Here is a 22,229-nt window from a genome sequence, read left to right on the forward strand (position 1 = left end):
AGCTAACTCACAGCATTTGCTTGTCCTACAATCAATTCCGTATTTTTGCATGTGTTCCGTTTTCACAATAGGGAGTGTTGCATGTGTAGAACATCAAAGAAGTGCATTTGTGATCAGTGTTCGAATCCATGCACCTGGGTCGATTCAAACACCCCTCCAACCAAGCTATGTAGTAGTGGTGATTATTGTTTTAACTTCGAATAACAAGTTCGTGATTATGATATTTTGAATTCTAACAGTAGTAGTTTTAAGAATGAAAAGCTGCATGCGAGGTCAGGGGTTCGATTCCCACAGCCCTCCAACCAAACCATGTAGTGGTGGTGATTATTGTTTTAACGTCGAATAACACGTTCGTGATTACAATATTTTGAATTCTAGCAGTAGTGGTGATGATTATTGTTTTATTATTGTAAAACCGCATGCGAGGTCGGGCGTTCGATTCCCACAGCCCTCCAACCAAACCATGTAGTGGTGGTGATTATTGTTTTAACGTCGAATAACACGTTCGTAATACGATATTTTGAATACTAGCAGTGGTGATGGTGATCATTGTTTTAAGTTACTGAATGCAGTGCATTACTTAAGTATTAGAAATTACATGTAAGTAAATGGTATGTATAATTAATATTTTCGGGTGTAAGATACTCGAGCACCTGTCGGTAGCTGCACGGTTTAGGTGTCGTAGCTATCACCATGTATTCGGAAAATAGTGGGTTCGAACACTACTGCCAACAGCAGGTTTACGTGGTTTCTCATTTTTACACCAGTCAAATTATTCGTTTACAAATAAACATTGAGTGTTCTAAACACCTGTGCGGATCGGTAGCATAGGTTTCCGTGGTTTTAGCTAGCATTGGTTTCTTATTTTGACATCGGGTAAATGCTGTGGTTGAACATTAACTGCAGAAAGCTTTTGTATGTGTGTTGCACAGTTTACAATTTAGTGTTCTAAACAGTTGTGCATAGATTACCGTGGTTTCTCATCAGACAAAATGCTGGGGACTGTACCATAGTGTAGCTGTAGAAGAGCATACACAACGTTTACAGTTCGATGTAAACTTTATAGTTGGCAATCAGAACTATGGGTACTAAGTTTAGCTCGGAGACGAGGTGTTTTTCATTGCACTTCTCATCGTAAACTCAATAGTCAGGAAGAGCATCCAACGACGTTTACAGTTGTGTACATTACAGTAGGTAAAAAATCAAATGTTACAATCCAAATATATACTAACCTCACTGCTGCCATCTTCATGCCAGCACCCTTAAGCGGTCTCATAAGGAGCTGTGTATAGACCCCATCTTTTAGAATTAGATAGTTGCCATCTTGTGCAAGCAACCCTAGGGCGTCTCATAAGGAGCCGTGCATAGCCACAATCTTGTGCAATTGGTGTCGGGAAGGGCATCTGGCCGTAAAACTGAGGTTATGTTTCCTGCCTGTGCATCAAAAGTTAGGTTAAGACCCTCCAAGATTGCAGATGTGAGATTACGCTCCCTCTCTTAGGCGTCAGGAAGGACATCCGGCTGTAAAACTGAGGTTAGGCCTTTCCATGAGGTTAGGCTAGCTCTCCTACTCATAAAAAGTTAGGTTAAGCCCCTCCAAGTTGGCAGATGTGAGGTTAGGCTCATGCTCTTAGCCAGCGCAGTCAATGCGGAGGAGGCCTCTCCCAAGAGCGTGTGGAGATGGAGGAGGCCTCTGCCGAGAGCATGTGGGGGGGGGGGGGGGAGGAGGATGAGGCGCCAGAACCCATAACTTATCCTACTTATAAGTATACATTTCACATTACCAACCTGCCTAAATGCGCATGTGGTGACCGAGATGGAGATGTCAGTCATTTATTTTTTCAATGTCCATTACATCATTCCGCTCGTCAGACAATTTTACGCCGACTTGCTAGTCTTAAACACCCTTTCCCAACCCGTGTTTCCTGTCTGCTATTTAATCCGACTCCTGCTATGACTGCTGCGATCAAAAACTTTCTTGACTATTCAAAATTTCCATTGTGAAACTCAGCACCATTCTTCCTGTTCCGCCGGGTCACACACTTCTGCTTCCACTCGTGTTTTCTGTAGAACTTTATGTTTATTTTGAAATAAACACGATAGTACTATACGTGAATATATATCAGAAGTAATATGTGTTGTGCTGTCTGAAGGATAAAGGCATTGCGAGTGTTTCTCAAATAAAACAGGACATTTTACTGGTCGCCACACAGAAGCCCGCAACAATCATCAAAAAGGAGGAGATCAATTGTGAGCGATTATTTTTCCTGCTTTCACTGATGTTAGTTGTTGAATCCAAAAAGAAGTCATGGGAAGATTTTGGTAATAACCTGGAAAGGCTAGGTCAGGCAGCAGGGGAAACCTTTCTGGACAGTAATAAATAATCTTAGGAAAGGAGGGAAAAAGGAAATGAATAGTGTTTTGAGTAATTCAGGTGAACTCATAATAGATCCCAGGGAATCACTGGAGAGGTGGAGGGAATATTTTGAACATCTTCTCAATGAAAAAGGAAATCATCCTGGTGGTGTTGCGAACAGCCATCCTCATGGGGAGGAGAAAAATGATGTTGGTGAAATTATGCTTGAGGAAGTGGAAAGGATGGTAAATAAACTCCATTGTCATAAAGCAGCAGGAATAGATGAAATTAGACCTGAAATGGTGAAGTATAGTGGGAAGGCAGGGATGAAATGGCTTCATAGAGTAGTAAAATTAGCATGGAGTGTTGGTAAGGTACCTTCAGATTGGACAAAAGCAGTAATTGCACCTATCTGTAAGCAAGGGAACAGGAAGGTATCTCATTGATTAGTATACCAGGCAAAGTATTCACTGGCATCTTGGAAGGGAGGATGCGATCAGTCGTTGAGAGGAAGTTGGATGAAACCCAGTGTGGTTTCAGACCACAGAGAGGCTGTCAGGATCAGATTTTCAGTATGCGCCAGGTAATTGAAAAATGCTACAAGAGGAATAGGCAGTTGTGTTTGTTTCGTAGATCTAGAGAAAGCATATGACAGGGTACCGAGGGAAAAGATATTCGCCATACTGGGGGACTATCGAATCAAAGGTAGATTATTAAAATCAATCAAAGGTATTTATGTTGACAATTGGGCTTCAGTGAGAATTGATGGTAGAATGAGTTCTTGGTTCAGGGTACTTACAGGGGTTAGACAAGGCTGTAATCTTTCACCTTTGCTGTTTGTAGTTTACATGGATCATCTGCTGAAAGGTATAAAATGGCAGGGAGGGATTCAGTTAGGTGGAAATGTAATAAGCAGTCTGGCCTATGCTGACGATTTGGTCTTAATGGCAGATTGTGCTGAAAGCCTGCAGTGTAATATCTTGGAACTTGAAAATAGGTGCAATGAGTATGGTATGAAAATTAGCCTCTTGAAGAGTAAATTGATGTCAGTAGGTAAGAAATTCAACAGAATTGAATGTCAGATTGGTGATACAAAGGTAGAACAGGTCGATAATTTCAAGTATTAAGGTTGTGTGTTCTCCCAGGATGGTAATATAGTGAGATTGAATCAAGGTATTGTAAAGCTAATGCAGTGAGCTCGCAGTTGCGATCAACAGTATTCTGTAAGAAGGAAGTCAGCTCCCAGATGAAACTATCTTTACATTGGTCTGTTTTCAGACCAACTTTCCTTTACGGGAGCGAAAGCTGGGTGGACTCAGGATATCTTATTCATAAGTTAGAAGTAACAGACATGAAAGTAGCAAGAATGATTGCTGGTGCAAACAGGTGGGAACAATGGCAGGATGGTACTCGGCATGAAGAGAGAAAGCTTAATTTAGGAATGAACTCGATGGATGAAGCTGTACGCATAAACCGGCTTCGGTGGTGGGGTCATGTGAGGCGAATGGAGGAGGATAGGTTACCTAGGAGAATAATGGGCTCTGCTATGGAGGGTAAGAGAAGTAGAGGTAGACCAAGACGACGGTGGTTAGACTCGGTTTCTAACGATTTAAAGATAAGAGGTATAGAACTAAATGAGGCCACAACACTAGTTGCAAATCGAAGGTTGTGGCGACGTTTAGTAAATTCAGAGGTTTGCAGACTGAACGCTGAAAGGCATAACAGTCTTTAATGATAATGTATGTATGTTCACTGATGTTTTCTGTTCATACTTTTTTGATGTTAGAATCATACGTGTGTGACTACCATATATTATAAGTGAAGTGTAGACCTTAGTACAAATATATTGCGAGTGTTTTTCATATAAATCAGGATCTTTTTACGGGGCAAAATTATAGGAGCCCATAATCATCAAGAAGAGGAAGAAGACGTAGCGTTTTATTACAATGTAAAACACGGCCGACTGGATCCCTCGGTGCGCTCCTTATACCGGCCTTGACCTTCTCTTGTGAAGCCCAGCATAAAGCTGTAATTGGAAAGTTTCACCATAATGCCGCTGGAGCGCTGGCCTCCTAGTCACTGACAGGAAGCTGTATACCGCACATTGCCGCATTTCCAATTTTATTTATATTGTTTTGCTGTCGTAAACGTTGGCAATGTGATGGTTGTTGGCTTGATTATTTGAGCTGATAGCGCAAATGAATTTAATTTTTATTGTGTAGTGTGGTGATTATATTCTTTAAATTGTGTTTACAACTCTTGGAATTTGTGACATTCTTGTGCGCCTTTTTGTACTTCGAGCATTAATTTTCTGCAAACAAGAACAAATGTACTGAGTGGCTCAAAGTGTTTAACCGCTGTAAGTTCGTCCTAAACAAGAATTTTAAATTATGCGCTAAATCGTTTTTAATGGTGTAGTGATTTGTTTTTTTAACTGTGTTCGGAAATATTCGAATATGTATTGTTGTGTGCCTTTTTGTATTTAGAGCACGAAAAAAAGAGCAACGGGACACTATCGTTTCACGAATTCTCTGTAGACCAGGACAAAACTACGGAGTGGCTCAAAGCAGTTAGCACTTACATCTTATTTTTCCGTTTCTATTTCGGGTATTTATCTCCTTTCTTTCTTTCTTTCTTTCTTTCTTTCTTTCTTTCTTTCTTAATCTGTTTACCCCTCCCGGGTTGGCTCTTTCCTCGGACTCAGCGAAGGATCCCACCTCTATCACCTCAAGGGTAGTGTCCTGGAGCGTGAGACTGCGTGTCGGCGGATGAAACTGGGAAGGATGGCCAGCACCTCGCCCAGGTGGCCGCAACAGCTATGCTAAACAGGGGCCTTGTGTTGAGGATGGGAAGATTGTAAAGGATAGACAAGGAAGAGGGAAGGAAGCGGCCGTGGCCTTAAGTTAGGTACCATCCCCGCATATGCCTGGAGAAGTGGAAAACTATGGAAAACCACTTCGAGGATGGCTGAGGTGGGATCGATCCCCCCTAAACTCAGTTGACATCCCAAGGCTGAGTGGACCCCGTTCCAGCCCTCGTACCACTTTTGAAATTTCGTGGCAGGGCCAGGAATCGAACCCGGGCCTCCCGGGGTGGCAGCTAATCACGCTAATCGGGTATTTTTACACCTAAACTTTCTTTCATTGAATAATCGTTTAGGCGGAGTCGTATTTGCCAAATGATAGCAACACAGCACATTTTTATCCAAGATAATCTGAACTTTAACATTTAACACTGACACATAAGAACCATAACTGTTATGACGCTAAAGCCAACGTATGAAGTGTTGTTACCTAAGCAATGAACAGTTTACAATGTATTTCCTCAAAATACTTTTCTCTCACCGAATTTGTATTTAAAATTCTTCTTCTTTTCCTTCCTATTTATTGTATGTCGCACCGTCACAGATCTTATGGCGACGGTGGGATAGGAAATGGCTAGGAGTGGGAAGGAATAGGCCGTGGCCTTAATTAAGGTACAGCCTGATGTGAAAATGGGAAACCACGGAAAACCATCTTCAGGGCTGCCGACAGTGGGGTTCGAACCCACTATCTCCCGGATGCAAGCTCACAGCCGCGCGCCCCTAATCGCACGGCCAACTCGCCCGGTATTTAACATTCTAGTGAAAGATATGAATGAAACGTAATCTGTAACTATATATACTGAAATTTAAACTTAAACATGTTTGAGTGAAAATACTTATGTTATCCATACAACGAATATAGAAAAAAGTAGGATTTTTATGTTTTGTCCAGCCCATTCCTGAGAGCAGCACTTGCATTGTAAAATTCTAATTGAACAATGACTCTTAATCTCAAGGTTAACATAAGAGGACAAAAGTATTGTGGTAAGTTCTGCTATGTTTCTAAGTGCCATGATAATAAAAGCGATTACTATTATTCCTCACAGTTAAGGAACGCCAAATTCATTTCACGACGTTATTTTGGCACATATCAATGAAAGCAGCCTTTAGGATTAATCATTTTAACAGTACTAGTCAATGTAACATACTCCTCTATTCCCTAAATTAAAATAAATCGGCAATCAGAAACAATATCAGAACGTGAGCTGGACTACCCCATCTCTCCACAGATTCATTTCACATTATTTTGGCAAATATCAACGAAAGTAACCTTTGAGATTTTAACTGTATTAAACTATGTGACATTCGCCATAACTCTAAATTACGATAAATCGGCAATCAATGTCAATATATGTTCCATAATGAGGTATGAATTTCTACCGCAAGTAGATAGGCCGCCAGCGCCACGTGTCGAGCTGCGTAACTACACCGATTACAGTGCGTGTACCCCATTGTCAAGGCCGGTAAGGAGCTAGCTAGAGCGACGCATCAAGTCGGTCGTGGTCCAAAAACTAATCAAGGAGAAGAAGAAGACTGCGATCCTTGCATAGTTGCTGAGCCGTTGCCTATGCTATAATACAAGGCCTTGAAGGGCACTAATGAAAACGGGTGCCATCTTAGTTCACCATTCACCCACTAGGATCGCGTTCTTGCCCCCTTGTGTTTGGATGGCCGTGTATGTCTATAAATAAATTATAGTCTAAATAAAGAGAGCTGAAAGTTGTTTTAAGTATTTACAGTACCTTATTTATAGAATTGTGCTTCACTGGCTTGGATAGGTCTCTAAAGTTTTAAAACTTTTTTACTCAGAGGCTTCTTATCAATTTTCAAAACTTTCTCACTCCACTTGAGTGGCTCGAAGCAAGGTCTCAGAAATTTTTGGAGTAGAAAACGAGGTAGTTTGTCGTCCCTACACTTAATTTCGCTGATGAACCCGGCTTTCAGAAAAAACGTACGCATTTTTAGTAACTTTCGTCGAGGTAAATACTGCACAGCAGAGGTAACAAATTCCGCCATGCACTGCAGAAGAGCCACAGGCGATGATTTCGGGATCTGAGGGCTCCTCGATCTTGAAAGCGAATACGACACAATGTTGGACTTTCACTAGCTGGAGAAGAGGTATGTTCCAAACAGCCTTCACAGTCTGTTTGTTCTCCTGCCACACTCACTAAGTATCCTCCTACCATGGCTAGAGAAATACCAGGCATTGTAGCTGTTGAATCTGAAACAAATTAATCATATTTATATATAGGTGGTTTGTTCTCGGAATGTACTAGAATTGAGTATCTTACCTCGGTGGAACTTCTTTTATTTTTAAACATAGTCTCCCTGTAGACTAATGCATTTGGTCCAGCGATGTTCCAATGCCTTGATCCCATCTCGAAAATGAGATTCCTCCAGGCCTGCAAAATACCTCTCCAATTCGGCTGTCAGTTCTTCCCTTGTAGAAAATCTCCGTCTACCGAGGAAAATTTTCAGCTTGGGGAATAGATAAAAGTCTGATGGTGCGAAATCAGGTGAATAAGGTGGATGTGGCAACAATTCGTGCCCCAGTTCATGAAGTTTTGCCATGGCAATAACACTTGTGTGCGGCGGAGCGTTGTCCTGATGAAAGATGACCATTTTCCTTGCCAAACCAGGCCTTGTTTCGCGTATCTTTTCCTGTAGTTCGTCTAGGAGGTTTGTATAGTATTGCCCCGTAATTGTTTGGCCAGTAGGAAGATAATCTATCAGCAGAATGCCTTTTGCATCCCAGAAAACTGAGGCCGTGACCTTTCCGGCCGAACGCTCTGACTTTGCTTTCTTTGGTGGTGGTGGTGAATCACCATGTTTCCACTGCTTTGACTGTTGTTTTTTCTCTGGGGTATAGTAGTGGACCCAAGTTTCATCTGTAGTCACAAACCGGCGCAAAAGATCTTGTTGGTTGCACTGAAAACGGGCCAGACTTTGTTCGGACATTTCCAATCTGGTGCGTTTATTGTCCAATGTCAAGGGCCGCGGCACCCATCTTGCGGATAATTTTTTCATACCCAAATCTTCGGTTAAAATATAATATACCCGTTCAGAAGACATCCCTACAGCTTCAGCAATCTCTCGCACTTTCAGTCGACGATCCTCCATGACCATTTTATGCACTTCTGCGATAAATTCGGGGGCTTAACACTTTTTTGGCCGTCCACTACGCGGATCATCATCCAAGCTCTCCCGACCAAATTTAAACTCGCCGGTCCACTTGGCAACAGTTGAAAATGAAGGAGCAGAGTCCCCCAGTGTGTTCTGAAAGTCGGCATGAATTTCTTTTGCTTTCATGCCTTTCTTTACAAAGTATTTAATCACTGCTCGAATCTCAGTTTTTTCCATTGTCACAAATCACTGCGCGGGAACAACAACAAGGAGTCGTCACTACCACACTCCTGCAGCTAGAGCACTGACGCGCCACTTGTTCACTCACAAAGGATGTGTGATTATTGCGCGGGAACCTCGTTGCTCTAGCACTGACATCTAGCGGTGATTCCGAGAACTTTTCAACCCGCCCTGTAAAGTATTGTTCACACAGATCTGATGTAATTTACCTTGCAAGGGTTTTGTTATGATAGACATTGTGTTCAGGAAGCGGCGGAATTTGCACATCCTCACGACTTTCATTCCTTCTATATATTTTTCATCCGTCTGGCATATTCTTTGTTGTAGTAATCTGGTTCGGATATTGCGGATCTTACCTTCATCCCTCAGCTCAACATTGCCATGTTTTGATGCCGCAATAATTCCTGTATGGAGCGTTGTTTCGATTGCGTTAATGCATAACCTTGCGTCCATTTTGTCGTTGTATCCCGCTTTGCGTCGTAGGTTACTGAAGAAAAGCTCGATATCATCGCTTGTTAGGTTCCTCGTCAAGACATAATTAAAATGTATACTTATGAGGTATTGTACGCAGGCCACGGTGGATTGGGTAGTCAAGACCAACGTCTGATACGTTTCCCTCGTGAACCTTTTCTCTTTTTCTGGATGCATTTGAATGTTCTTGACATATGCCAGGAAATCTATTATTAACCAACTGAGGCCTTCATCTTCAATGCTGAAAAATGCCAGTTTGTTCCCATTCCTGGAATATGTCCCATACGAGGTGTTGCAGACATCATGCGCATCGAACCACTTCATTAAATGCTCCACAAAACAAATTGTTTCTTTTAAACTGTCCCTGTCTTTAATGCTCTCGGAGCAAACCACCTCCATACTCTTCAAACCAGCGATTGTTTCAGGTGAAAATACAATGTTGGCTCTTGCTACATTCATTTTCTCCAAATTTGTCGGATAAACTACTTTTCTGGTTAGTTTCCTCACCGGCTTCATAATTGAAGATTTCTGAAGTTTGAAAAGACCTCTCAAATGATCGCCGGTCACGGTAGCATTGTTTACGAAAAAGTCTCGTGACAAATGTTGGGATCGCACGTTTTTTATGACGTGACTGGGATCAAAACTTAGGAACATTGGCCTAGTTTCATCAGCTGGATGCCGTATCTCATGCGTAATGCTTCCTCCGCATAATGTTTCGAACATCGAAACCTTTACCTGGGAATTGTCGGTCACAGTTCTGATCACTCTGAAGCCACACTCTTCAACAACATTTAACGCATCCAAGGTTAATTTTGCAAGTCGTGAGCCCGTAACGGATGAAGTGAAATAGAAAGACACCGGTATTCTGTAATATGTAGAGAGTCCCTTGAACAAAATGCAGAGTAGTGTATTTGCCAACCTATCTTCGACTTCTAGAGCGTTAATTTCAATGTCATTCAGTCCAATAAACATATCCTGTCATACATTAGTTTCGGCTTTATGGACATTTAATCTATTATAAGGGAACCATCCTTTTCGTTATCGTTCACTAACGACAGCTTTTCTGCCAGTAATCGGGCTTTAGTTAGCGAAGTTATAACCGTTTCCCCTTTTGAGTACGTATCCAACATACGATTTCAACGTTGTTGGATGAGGAAAATGCAAAATATCGCGTGTTCTGAGATGCCGATAACCCATTGACGACCTTGAAGTTAACAGCACACACATTTTGATGATGATGATGATGCCTGTTGTTTAAAGGGGCCTAACATCGAAGGTCATCGGCTCCTATCACACAAATTTTAACTGTAGTCTCCTGGTATTTACTTTCTTTTTTTTCAAAACTCTGAAGTTGCTCTGACAAAAAGTTTGCTTTTATTTTACCTCCCTCAGCTTCTTTCTGAATTTTAGAAACTCAACTTACAAGATTTCCGGGATCGTCCTTTACCTTACTAAGTTCTGCTTCCAAGTCTCGGATTTTTACGCGCAACTTCTTAATAATAGTCACGTGCTTTCTATTTCTGATCTCCTTCCCCAATTTCCTGGTGATATATTTTGGTACTTTTTGTTTTAAGACGGGAGAAAACTGTGTACCTACTGTTGTGGTACCTACATCTATCCGGTCAGATTCTCCAGTATTATCAGGCACAGGAGAATCCAATTGTTCCGCACATTTTCTCTTATTTCTTATATACTCATTTTCGCTTTCCGGTTTTTCAAGCTGTGTTTTCTTGGGAGCTTTCCTACATTTTAAAGCGACTTTTTTGTGTTTGGGAAACTATGTAATAACTGAAGGGACTTTATTAGGCAGGAATGTCTTTTTAGATGTACATATGCTAAAGTCTTCTTCTCTGAACTGTTTACTGCACACCCTCGATTTTTCTGTAGGAACCCAGAGAGATCCCGATTTGTCTCCTCCGCGAGATATAGCAACAAGCCACCGTTCTTTTAAAGCACTATTCACTGCAAACTTGTGAAATGAAATTCCACTACCTTTAATTTCTCGTGTTGACAATAAGGAACACAGCAATAAACCATGATTGAAACTGCGAGTGCTTATTATCACAAGAATACACACATTCACAGCCAATTCATTGAACACGTTTAAAGGCGCGAACCTGGTAAACAGGGGGCAAGAAAGAGATCCTATTCTGCTGTCACCGAGAGAACCGAACCTGATGTAAACAAAGAACATTGTGTATCCGTATGTATCCATCCGCGGTCTGAATGCTGATTGCAGGATCACTCGGCTTCTTCCAAGCACATGGCAAGAACCATGTGGGCTGTCTTTGAACTGTCGTTACTTCGCCTGGTTGCGGCGATTACATCACACTTAGTTCTACATAAACTTGCCGGATACCACTGATTGACACGCAATTGTGATGCGGATTACGAGACAAATTATACTCACTGTTCGCGAGAAATAAACAAAAATCGAATGGCAAATGACGTTGGATATTTAACATATCAGAAAATAAAGGTAGACTTGAATTTATGGCCGAAACGTAAATACGTAATCAATCACAACAGCGCATATAAGTAAAACTTCACACATTTAATATTTCAATAAAATAAAATTCTAGAGAGGAACATACAGCATGGACAAGGCAATATTAAAACAATAAAAAAAGTGCAGTACTTTACCTAATCAGAATCTGATAAAGGACGAACTCCTTCCAAGTCGGATTCCTCTCTCGCCTCTTCATCACTGCTGCTCACGTCATTCAGATTAATGACCAAACGGTCCACAGTTATATCGTACAGCACGTCCAATTTCCAAAATGTCTCCTCTTCCCCCACCACGTGGTGAATAAAGGCTTGCCACATTTCAGCGGTTATGTTATCCAGAGCTTCATTAATTAATGTCCTGACTTCTGCCAGTTTGAATGTTTTATTATTGCGTGCAACATGTCCCTTCACCTGGCTCCACACCAACTCAATCGGATTCAAAACACAGTGATAAGGAGGAAGTCTCAGCACCCTATGACCTGCTTCCTCTGCCAGTGTGTCAATAACAAACCTGTCATACGTTTTCGTCACACTGTGGTTTTTTTTTTATCACTCGGAGTAGTTCATTTTTCACCATATCTTTCCCGTAGGTAAGACCTTTTGCCTCCATCCACGCGATAATGTCATCCTTACGCCACGATCTGGTTGGAATACGATCTAACTTAACACTGTGATATGACGCATTGTCCATAATAATCACACTGTTAGGTTCAAGCAGAGGTAAAATTTTCTTAAACCATGCAGTAAAAACTTCACCCCTCATCTCCTCATGAAAATCATTCGTTTTATTCGATTCCTTCATAAATTCTCCACCCTCTAAAAACCCATCGTCACTTCCTATGTGCAATAAAATTAGTCGTCTTCCCTTTCCTGTCGGACTTTTTAAACCTGTACTTAATACTGCTTTGAATGCCTGTTTCTTACTCTTTATGTTTGTATCTACCCACACTCTGGAAGTGGTATGTCCTTCGTTTACCCACGTTTCATCCAAATAATACAATTTTCGCCCAGCTTGCCTAAATGCACGAATTTTCCTCAAATAATCCCTCCGCCAAAGCAGTATGTCTTCGCGATCAAAAACAAGGTTTTTCCTATTTCTTTTAACAAATTCAAAACCTATTTCCCGAAGAAGCTTGTAAAATGTCGTTCTTTTAAAATTAGGTAGTTGGGATCATCATTCACAAAATCCATTATTTTTTTCCAATGTTGTCTGCTCGTTTCTCTCGAAGAACTGATGTACTTTACGCCGCACAGCACTTCTAACAAATTCATCGCACTGAATCTCTAACACAGGTTTCTGGCGCTTCTAAGATTTCTCAGGTGGTTTTTACCAATCCTTGGTGCAGTCGTTCGCTGCGCGCGGAATTAATGCTCCACTCTGAAACACCAGTGAACTCGGATGTCAACTTCACAATATCCTTTAAAGTGGGATATTTCTCACAAAATTTCTGAAACACATTCAATACAATTGTCTTCTCGTCACTTTTCAAAGGCTTCCCTTTGCGATGCTTAACGAACTCAACTCGGTGATCCATACTACACAAGAACAAGTAATGTTACAGTCACTCACTCACTCACTCACTCACTCACTGTATCTGCTTGCTTCCATGCTCACAGATTTACAAAATGGCGGGTTAAGCACAAGGGCATGCGTCCTTGGCGCTCTCCAATTTGAAATGCTTGTTTATATTAACACGTTGAGTGCCAGACCGATTTTCACAGGCTTGCCGTCTAGTGCCGTGAGCTAATAACATCGAGTTACTCCCTGGTGCCAAAACGTTCACAGGCTTCACCAAGCAAATGATCGCTGATATAAGGATGTATTTATATTATGATATATTAGGTTAACATATTATGTATATTAGGTAAAATATTGCGACCTCATATGGGGTCGTATTGGTCATTACGAACTGTACACGTACACGCGCCCCCATATGGGGTCGTACTTATACAGTAGTTACTGTCCCGTCGCTCGGTCATACTTACATTTTCCTTTGCGGGGACGCGTTATATGCTGTTGATTATGATAGATATGTTATCTTGTTCATACTAGAGCCGTTAAAAAGTACGATCTCCGATTTAAGGTCAGGAAATGTTTGTATATGACGATCTTCCGATTTTAGGTTAGGAAGTTTTCGTATAGAATATAGTTATATAAAGTAGTGAAAATCATGTGAATTTGGTAAATTAGGATGTAACAGAACAATATTATAAGAAGAATTGGTAGTTACGGAATATTGAATAAGTATACAATTTTTTTGTATAACTTTCAATTTGAGTAAGAGAAGCTGGCAGCGCTGGTTGTGCACATGGGAAACCAGTGACTATATCGTAGAAGACGGTCATAATTGTTGTAACAGCTGGCTTGGAAACCTGGAGTACAGTGGGGAAGTGTGTGCTGAAGACTGTAATTCATGAATGTAGTTGAACGTACGAGATCGATATTTGCTGTATACTGGGTTGAAAATCACTGTAACTATATACTTCGTCTACATCATCATTGTCCGACTTGTTCGATATATCGTCCAGACAGTCTGCACTAAGTCTTTTACTGCTCGATTTACTCGTAACGACTTAAAAAAGAAAAGGAAACTCACAGCACTGCACACTTACATAAACAACCCGTGCGTGAGATAGACAATGACTTTGTCACCCTACAAAGCACTCTTGACGTACCCATATGGGGTCGCGCCAAAACAGGAATTGAGAAATGGAAGGTGGACTATGCACGTACTTTAAGGAAGATGCTTTATACATCTTCGAAACACATACTTACTGCGCACCCAAATGGGTTCGCACAGTTCTCGACTTAGAACGAACGTACGACCCCATATGGGGACGTGAAGTTCAAAAACTTGGCTACTCTCACGTACCCATATGGGGTCGTATGACACTCAACGTGTTAAATAATAATGAATATAAATCGTTTTTTGTATATTTTTATGATTTAAATTATTTGAGGAATTATATTTCGGACAGTTTGCATGTATGATCGCATTCGCCGTCATGTGGCTAACGAACTATTTTCATGTCTCCGCGTAGGTGTCCCGCGGCAGCACTAACCAATAAATGTTAACCCAACCACATGCAGACCTATCTCCGAGCACGTGCTCATGTTTACACCACGACTGGTTCTCTGGGTGAATTCTGTATAGCGGCCCGGCATTGAACTACAGTGTGACCACTTCGATAGCGTTTTACGGGCTCTATTTCCAGACCTTGTATTATAACGTCGGCAACGACTGAACTACGAACTTCGAATCGCAGCTGTGAGGTTTGGGTATGTCAGTACATGGCTACCACTTCAAGTTCAAGTTGTCATGATCACAGTGAATATTGTGTCACATACGCTGTGTGTGTGTGACTATAATATTGTTTGTGAAAAAGTGTGCGACCTTCATTATATACGTACGTAAAGACGCAAATTTCAAGTAATTATTAAGTTGAAACGCGCATGAGTATGCATTTAGGAATAGTTATTGTCTGCGCACCTTTTCTGGATAGATTTACACCCTAGTGCTGAATTGGTCGACCTCGGCCATCTTCGAGATTCGTACTGGCAACCTTTGAAACACAAACTATGAATCGCTTATGCATCGCTGTACGACATCTGGCGTACACTTTACATACTGTTGTTATTTACACAGCAAAGCCAAACTATAGAATTCACTCTAGGAATAAGATTCGCATCGAAAAATGTTATATAAAGTGTGTGTGACACAGTTGTTGGCTTAAGATAACAAAGGTTTAGCAAAATTCATATCGATCGATCATATTATCGATTCAATTCAGATTTCATTTCCATTCAGTTGGCAGTACTACTGGAACCGGAATTGCTCCCTCCTTACTTCTCAAACCAGTTCACAAATCTATCGATAAAAAGTGCGCAGATAATAGTGAAGTACTCAACGTTACATAACCGTGCACATTGTGCGCAATACTGTATTTTTATTATTATTATTATTATTATTATTATTATTATTTTCACCTGAGACGGGCAGTGAACACACCTCTCCACCACAAAAGCATTTTAAGGTAACATTCTCATATTTTATCTGGCCAAGTAGTGCGTTTCATCCGTGTACCCTGCCCGATAACATAATAGTAATATATTACGGATTTATCCGTTAATCTTAGTGGGCAAATGTAAAAAAACTGTTATCAGTAGAGATCGTGAAACCAATTCTGACAATATCGGATAATGAATTACATTGTGTTGACGCATAATTTTTCCATGGATGCGTAGCAATTTATATATCGTATGTTGATTGCAACATCCTCTCGCCAGCGGTCTTGGAAAGTAACCATTTATGTAGGCCTAATATTAACGGTTTCTTGTCAAGCAGAGTGTTTTGCAATAGAAATGTTTACGATAACTTATCAAGAAAGATGATATTAAACAAATAAAAGGTGAGTTAAGTGGCTCAGTCGGTAGAAACTCTCTTGCCCCCTGTACCCAAATTCGCGAGTTCGATCCTGACTCAGTCTGGTGGTATTGGAAAGTGATCAAATTCGCCAGTCTCTTGTTTGTATTTTATTTTTATTTTCAAAATCTTCCTCCACTTGGAGGCTGGCAGAGACAAAGAATACACAAACAATTTCGTTCAAAAATAAAAATAAGAAAATTATGTCTCCGTCTGGCGAGTATAAGTTCTGAGTATCAAAAGAGAACCCCTGAGCGCTTTCAGCCCGCAGTCGATGAAATCCTTGGTATTGATGTTAAAGGTGTTCACCAGTTCTATTGTCTTCTAAGGGATTGTCCCTCTCGCACCGATCATGTGACCCCTCACTTCTATGTAGGGATGGGCTGCGAACAGAGTCGCGAAGTGTCGAGACTGCTACCTCTGGAACCGACACTCTCGACTCCAGTGTCGACTCCACTGATGCAGTAACACCATCTAACAATTATTATCGGAACTGCTTGGAAATATAGTTCCACGTTCCTCCCTTGGTAACTTGTGATACGACGAATACAAGATGATTATTAGCCAGCAAACATTAAATATTGTTTCGGGATTTTATAATCGTTAGTGTTAATGTTGTAGGACTACTTTCGTGACGATGATGATGATAATGACGATAATTGCACTGGTAATAATAATAATCTGACAGTATACTTTTACATAATCAACGAGTTCAGCTCCTCGGTGTAGGGGCAACGCGTCAGCCTGTCACCCGGCGGTCCCGGGTTCGATTCTCGGCCGGGTTAAGTCTCTTTAATTGTAAATGATTAATACCCCTGGCCTGAGGTATAAAACAGAAAAAAAAGAAGCGAGTGCTTAGGGTTTGATTTTACAACAACTATTTTACCAAACATTGCGCGTCATAACAGCCGCCTACGCAGTCTAGGGAGGCCCCGGAATCGATTCCGGCCAGGTCAGGGATTTTTACCTGTATCTCAGGTTTCGTGATCACGGTGAGGTGGAGACCGGGTCTAGAAAGCCAAGAATAAGGGTCGAGAGGACCAAGGCCTACCAGGGCTGTCGTGAAAAGGGGCTTTTGTGTATACTACTACTACTACTACTACTACTAATAATAATAATAATAATAATAATAATATATTCTGACAGAATAATCTTCAGTAATCGCCAACGTGAACTTGAAGTACATAATCCAAACAACTGTCATGTACTAATGGAATATTACAACACTTGTTTCACCAATTTGTTTTTTTATAATATTAATAATGTATATGACAGAATCGTAAGTAATCGCCAATATGAATATATGAATTTCAATTACATAATAAAAAACACCGGCGAGCGTATCACGTATGACAATTTCTTATCAGTTATTGCTTATAATAATAATAATAATAAAGCAACAAGACTTAACGTAGTCCTTGAATTATAATGAAAACTTACAACCAGTTTTCCAGTCAGTGACCGGGTCAGGAATGGAATGAAGCCCCCATCCTGCAGCGAGGATAGGAATTGTACCGGCTGCCGAGGCCTGTCGCACTCCTCTGGGGCTATGATGAATGACTGACAGATGAAATGAAATGATGTTGGAGAGTGTTGCTAGAATGGAAGATGACGAGGAAAACCGGAGAAAAACAAATCTCACGTTGAGTGACCGGGATTTGAACCACGGAATCCAACAGTGAGAGGGGAACGCGCTGCCGGCTGAGCCACGGAGGGTTTTAATGGTTTAATCTATGTTCAAATTATGTTAGAGGATTTACCATATTGGATTTGTTTTCATCGTCCATGTGCAATTCAAAATGATTTACCATCGATATATGTTTATCAATTTCCTGATCACGACAAATAAAGACGTGAAATTAAATGTCCGTGGTCTGCTATGCCGATACTTTCTGACTTAACACGTTTAATTTTATTTCAACTTCACCATTACGCTCGTCGTCTTCGTTAACGATATCGTACTTCACTCTACAATACTCTTAAAAAACCCAATAGGCAAATGAGCAGCAACGTGTACGATATTTCATGTTATTTTCCGCACCTCGACACGCAAGCGGCCCCGCAATGAGAGTCAAGTTCGCTTGGAGTCGCGAGGCTTCATGCGAAGCGACCGTGCGGCCCCGCAATGCGCATCAGGTTAACTTGGAGTCGCGAGGCTTCATGCGAAGCGACCGTGCGGCCCCGCAATGCGCATCAGGTTAACTTGGAGTCGAGAGGCTTCATGCGAACCGAGACCGGTGTTCGGAGTCGATGGAGTCGACACTCTCGATTCGAGGCTTCAGTCGCGCCCATGCCTACTTCTATGTCGTCCAGTTCGTATTTATTCTTATAATACGGCACTGTAGGCAGGCAGATAGACTTCTTTTCTTGGTTTACTTCGTCTGGTTGGTCGGAGTGTGTTTCGAATCTGGGGTCTAGTATATATCCTTTCTTCCCTTTAATTGCGATAAGAGAACTACTGCGGGACAAAATTCCTGCACCTCAGCATCTCTGAAAACTGTAAAGGTAGTTTGTGGGATGTAAAACCAGTAGGCCTAACATAATTATTATTTATAATGATAAAAGCCATACTTTGTCTGTATTAAATTAAAGAACATAATAGTTTGAAGCTAAAACAGAAATAAATGTGTATCAAAACATTAAAATACATATACATATACCCAGGACTATTTCCCTGTACATATGGCTTTCCTCACTGGCACAGTGCTTTGTTACCTGTTTAGATCCAGGACTGATGCAAAAGAATGTCGAGTGAATGTCTGTGAAGTTTGGATATCGTAGTCTTGCAGGCTGCAGAGATATATCGCAAGCAACACAGATGTTTATATATCGTACATCTCATTAATTATAGAAAAATTCTTTATTTCACAAAGAAATAACATATAACTTATGCCCTGGACCAGTAATGTGAGTAATTAATTAACAAATTAAACAGCACTGCAATACCATACATCTCATTACTGGGAAAAATAAACAAGCCCTGAACCAATAGCACAAGTAATTAACAAATTTTGGCTATGTCCTATTAAATTTTGCATGTTATCATTTCAACAGTCTATTAACAAAAGTAATGCAAAGAACTTCACAAGAGTCTACAAAATATGTAACAAAAGGCTCGGTGCCCTAGTTTTTTTATTAAAGGATTTGGTCAATTATAGACCACTTGTAACTTGAGAAAATGGTACAATAGTTTTCTTTTTCATTCGTCGGCTGATCAACTATAGTTGTTCGTCCAATAACACTCTTTGAGGTTGAAGTTGAATTTGCAAAAGCGAAAAATTCACAGCACTGTTAATGTAGCCTATTGTGTATTAATATTTAATAATATTTATGGAAAATACCTTAAATTTACTCTTGTATTAGCTTCAGACATTATGATCTTCTATTTTAGATGTGGATAATTATCAAATTTTCCTGATACTAATGAGTGAGCTACCCAAAGAATCTTTGACAGTTTGTGCCAGTTCAATGTTGTGATGAATAATATATATTGCCAAGTCTTTTACCTAAATTAATGGTAAAGAAATGGAAAGAGGATGGTACCTGTGTGTCAGAGGTAAAAAATTCTGCTCCTTTCCTCTTGACATAAAGTACTTGAACTGGGCGTCAGGATCGGAGGTGAGTGAGCCAGTCTCTCTGGATAGTTTGAAGGCGGTAGTGCTGTTGATGCTTAGTCAGCAAAATAGTGTATAAAAATGACATGAAATGATAGTGGTGGGTCTTTGATACCCAGTTCAGATATTGAGATCCTAGAAAACTAATGTTTTACAATATGTGAAATAGCAGAGAAGAGCGATTCTACTTGATGCTTGCCAGGAACGAACCCACTCGCCCAAGGAGGTTTTTTTATTTATGTAGTGGAATTAAAACAAAAACAGTCTCAAATACAGATTGCCACTATCTTCTCTGTTCATATTGGCCAGCTGTGTTGAAGGCAATGTTCATATTGTCTCTGATTTAGCTTGCACAATTTGTAGCCACAGGGTCACCACATTCACCGAAAATAAGTAAAGAGCAGCATTTCAAGCAGACATGGCGTGAAGTGGGTGAGATGCACCAGATAACCTTAATTTTTATCACATTTTAACTGGACTCCAGGGAAATCTAGAGGCATGTTGGCCACTGTGTGGTTTTAACCTGAGTGGCCCGCAGCAGCCACTAGCCAGACAAACTAGTCCAGCCTAATGGTTATGCCACTAGCCAGACCTAACCAATCCAGCCCAGTGGTCTTGCCAGTAGCCAGACCTCATTAGTCCAGCCCAATGGTCTTGCCACTAGCTGGACCTCCTAACCAGTCTATCCCATTGGTCTTTTCACTAGCCAAACCTTTGCTTGAGGAAGAACAACACAGGTTCAGGAATGGTCAAAGTACTGTGGATCTTATCTTTGCAGTAAAGATGCTGACAGAAAAGTACTGGGAATACGGAAGAAATCTTGTGATTGCATTTGTGGACATTGAAAAAGCATGTGATAGTGTTCCTGGGAACAATATATGGGAATGTCTGGAAGACCTAAAGGTGCCAAAGTACTTAATAGACAAAGTCAAGATGCTATACCAGAAGTGCTACATCTGTGTCCAGATAGGCAACGGACGATCAAAATGGTTTGAAACAAAGAGAGGTGTCCAACAAGGAAGTACTGTCACCACTCCTGTTCGTAATAGTAATGGACAAGGTCATCAAATCTATCAAGAAAATGGACAGTGAACCAAACGCCCTGGTATTTGCTGATGATGTGCTTTTATGGGGAGACACAGAAGCTGAAGTTCAGAAGAAACTTAATGAATGGAACAACACATTCAAAAATTTTGGCCTGAAGATGAGCAAAACAAAGACAGTGGAAATGACCATCAACAGGGAAGGAACAAGCTAAAATATATTTCTGGAAGGAGCAAAAATTGAATCAGCTTCCCACTTCAAGTACCTCAGAAGCAGAATCTCGAAAGACAACACTGTTAGGCACGAAATACTCAGCAGGACACAGAAAGCATCAGACTTCTACAGTCAAGTCAGAAATCTTCTCTGGGAATGTAAAATACCACAGAAAGCGAAAACAATCATGTACCACACTTACTTTATACCAATGCTCACGAACGGTTTAGAGACATGTACCCTACTAAACAACGACTTAAGTAGAATCCAAGCAACTGAAATGAGATTCATTAGAACCATGAATCAAACAACCAGAAAGGACAAGGTCAGAAATGAAGTGAATAGGAAAGTAGCTGGTATTGAGCTTCCTATTATCAGTGTCATAAAGAAATGCAGACTTCAGTGGTATGGGCACATAATGAGAATGAACAGGGAAAGACCTGCCAGAAAATATTTCGACCTTAATGTTGTAGGAAGAAGACCACAGGGAAGACCAAGAAAACGTTGGATAGAGACTATAAGATCAGATGTCTAGGAGAGAGGATATAAATGGGAGGATGTACTGGATCAGAAGATGTGTGAAGACAGAAGGAGATCACGAGCGCTTGTACACCACACCCGGGAAACTGGAGTTGGGAAACGATGATGATGACGATAATGATGATGATGATGATGAGACCTAATCAATCTAATCAATCCAGCCCAATGGTTTTTTACTAGCCATACCTAATCAGTATAGCCCAATGTTCTTTTCACTAGTCAAACCTAATTAATCTAGCCCAATCCCAATGTTCTTTTCACTAGCCAGAACTAACCAGTCCAGCCCAATGGTCTTTTCACTAGCTAGATCTAATCAGTCCAACCCAGTGGTCTCGCTTCTACCCGGACCTAATCAGTCCAGAACGGTAGAATCGGTTTCTTCTTTTGTAATTTTTCTAATTACTTTTGTGAGGACCCTACTGCACCATATTTCCACTAAGGAAGACAGTAATTAATATATTTGCTGACTTGTACATCTGTATCTGCCTAGCGGTACTGTACGATATCACCCCCGTAGTAAAAAAAAATGGATGTTTTAAAGGAATAAGGAGTCATTCTATGTTCAGTAGTCCAGTGTGAACAAATTCTTACAATATTACAAAAAAAACCATCTGTTGGAAAACCAGGCACTTAAAAGTACCATTGAAGGGTGAAGTTTCAGTGGTGGAACAGCCATTGCATCATGTTGTTGCTGCCCATATGGCTAACATCCGACCCAATGTGGGAATAGCTCTCTGTTTACTGCTGTATGGTGATGGTATTCTTGGCAGCCAGCACAGCAATTCAAAACTGCAGTGAGTTTGTAGTCTTGTACTATACTACTAGGCAGATGC

The 22,229-nt window shown here is 40.8% G+C and overlaps 1 protein-coding gene across 1 annotated transcript in view; it reads left to right on the top strand.

Annotated features, from left to right (window-relative positions):
* Nucleotides 1-22,229, top strand: part of LOC136886729 (uncharacterized) — a 111,101-nt gene that overhangs the window by 11,462 nt on the left and 77,410 nt on the right. The gene's annotated exons all lie outside the window — the stretch shown is intronic.

This window comes from Anabrus simplex, chromosome X, assembly GCF_040414725.1.
Source record: "Anabrus simplex isolate iqAnaSimp1 chromosome X, ASM4041472v1, whole genome shotgun sequence".
NCBI lineage: Eukaryota > Metazoa > Arthropoda > Insecta > Orthoptera > Tettigoniidae > Anabrus > Anabrus simplex.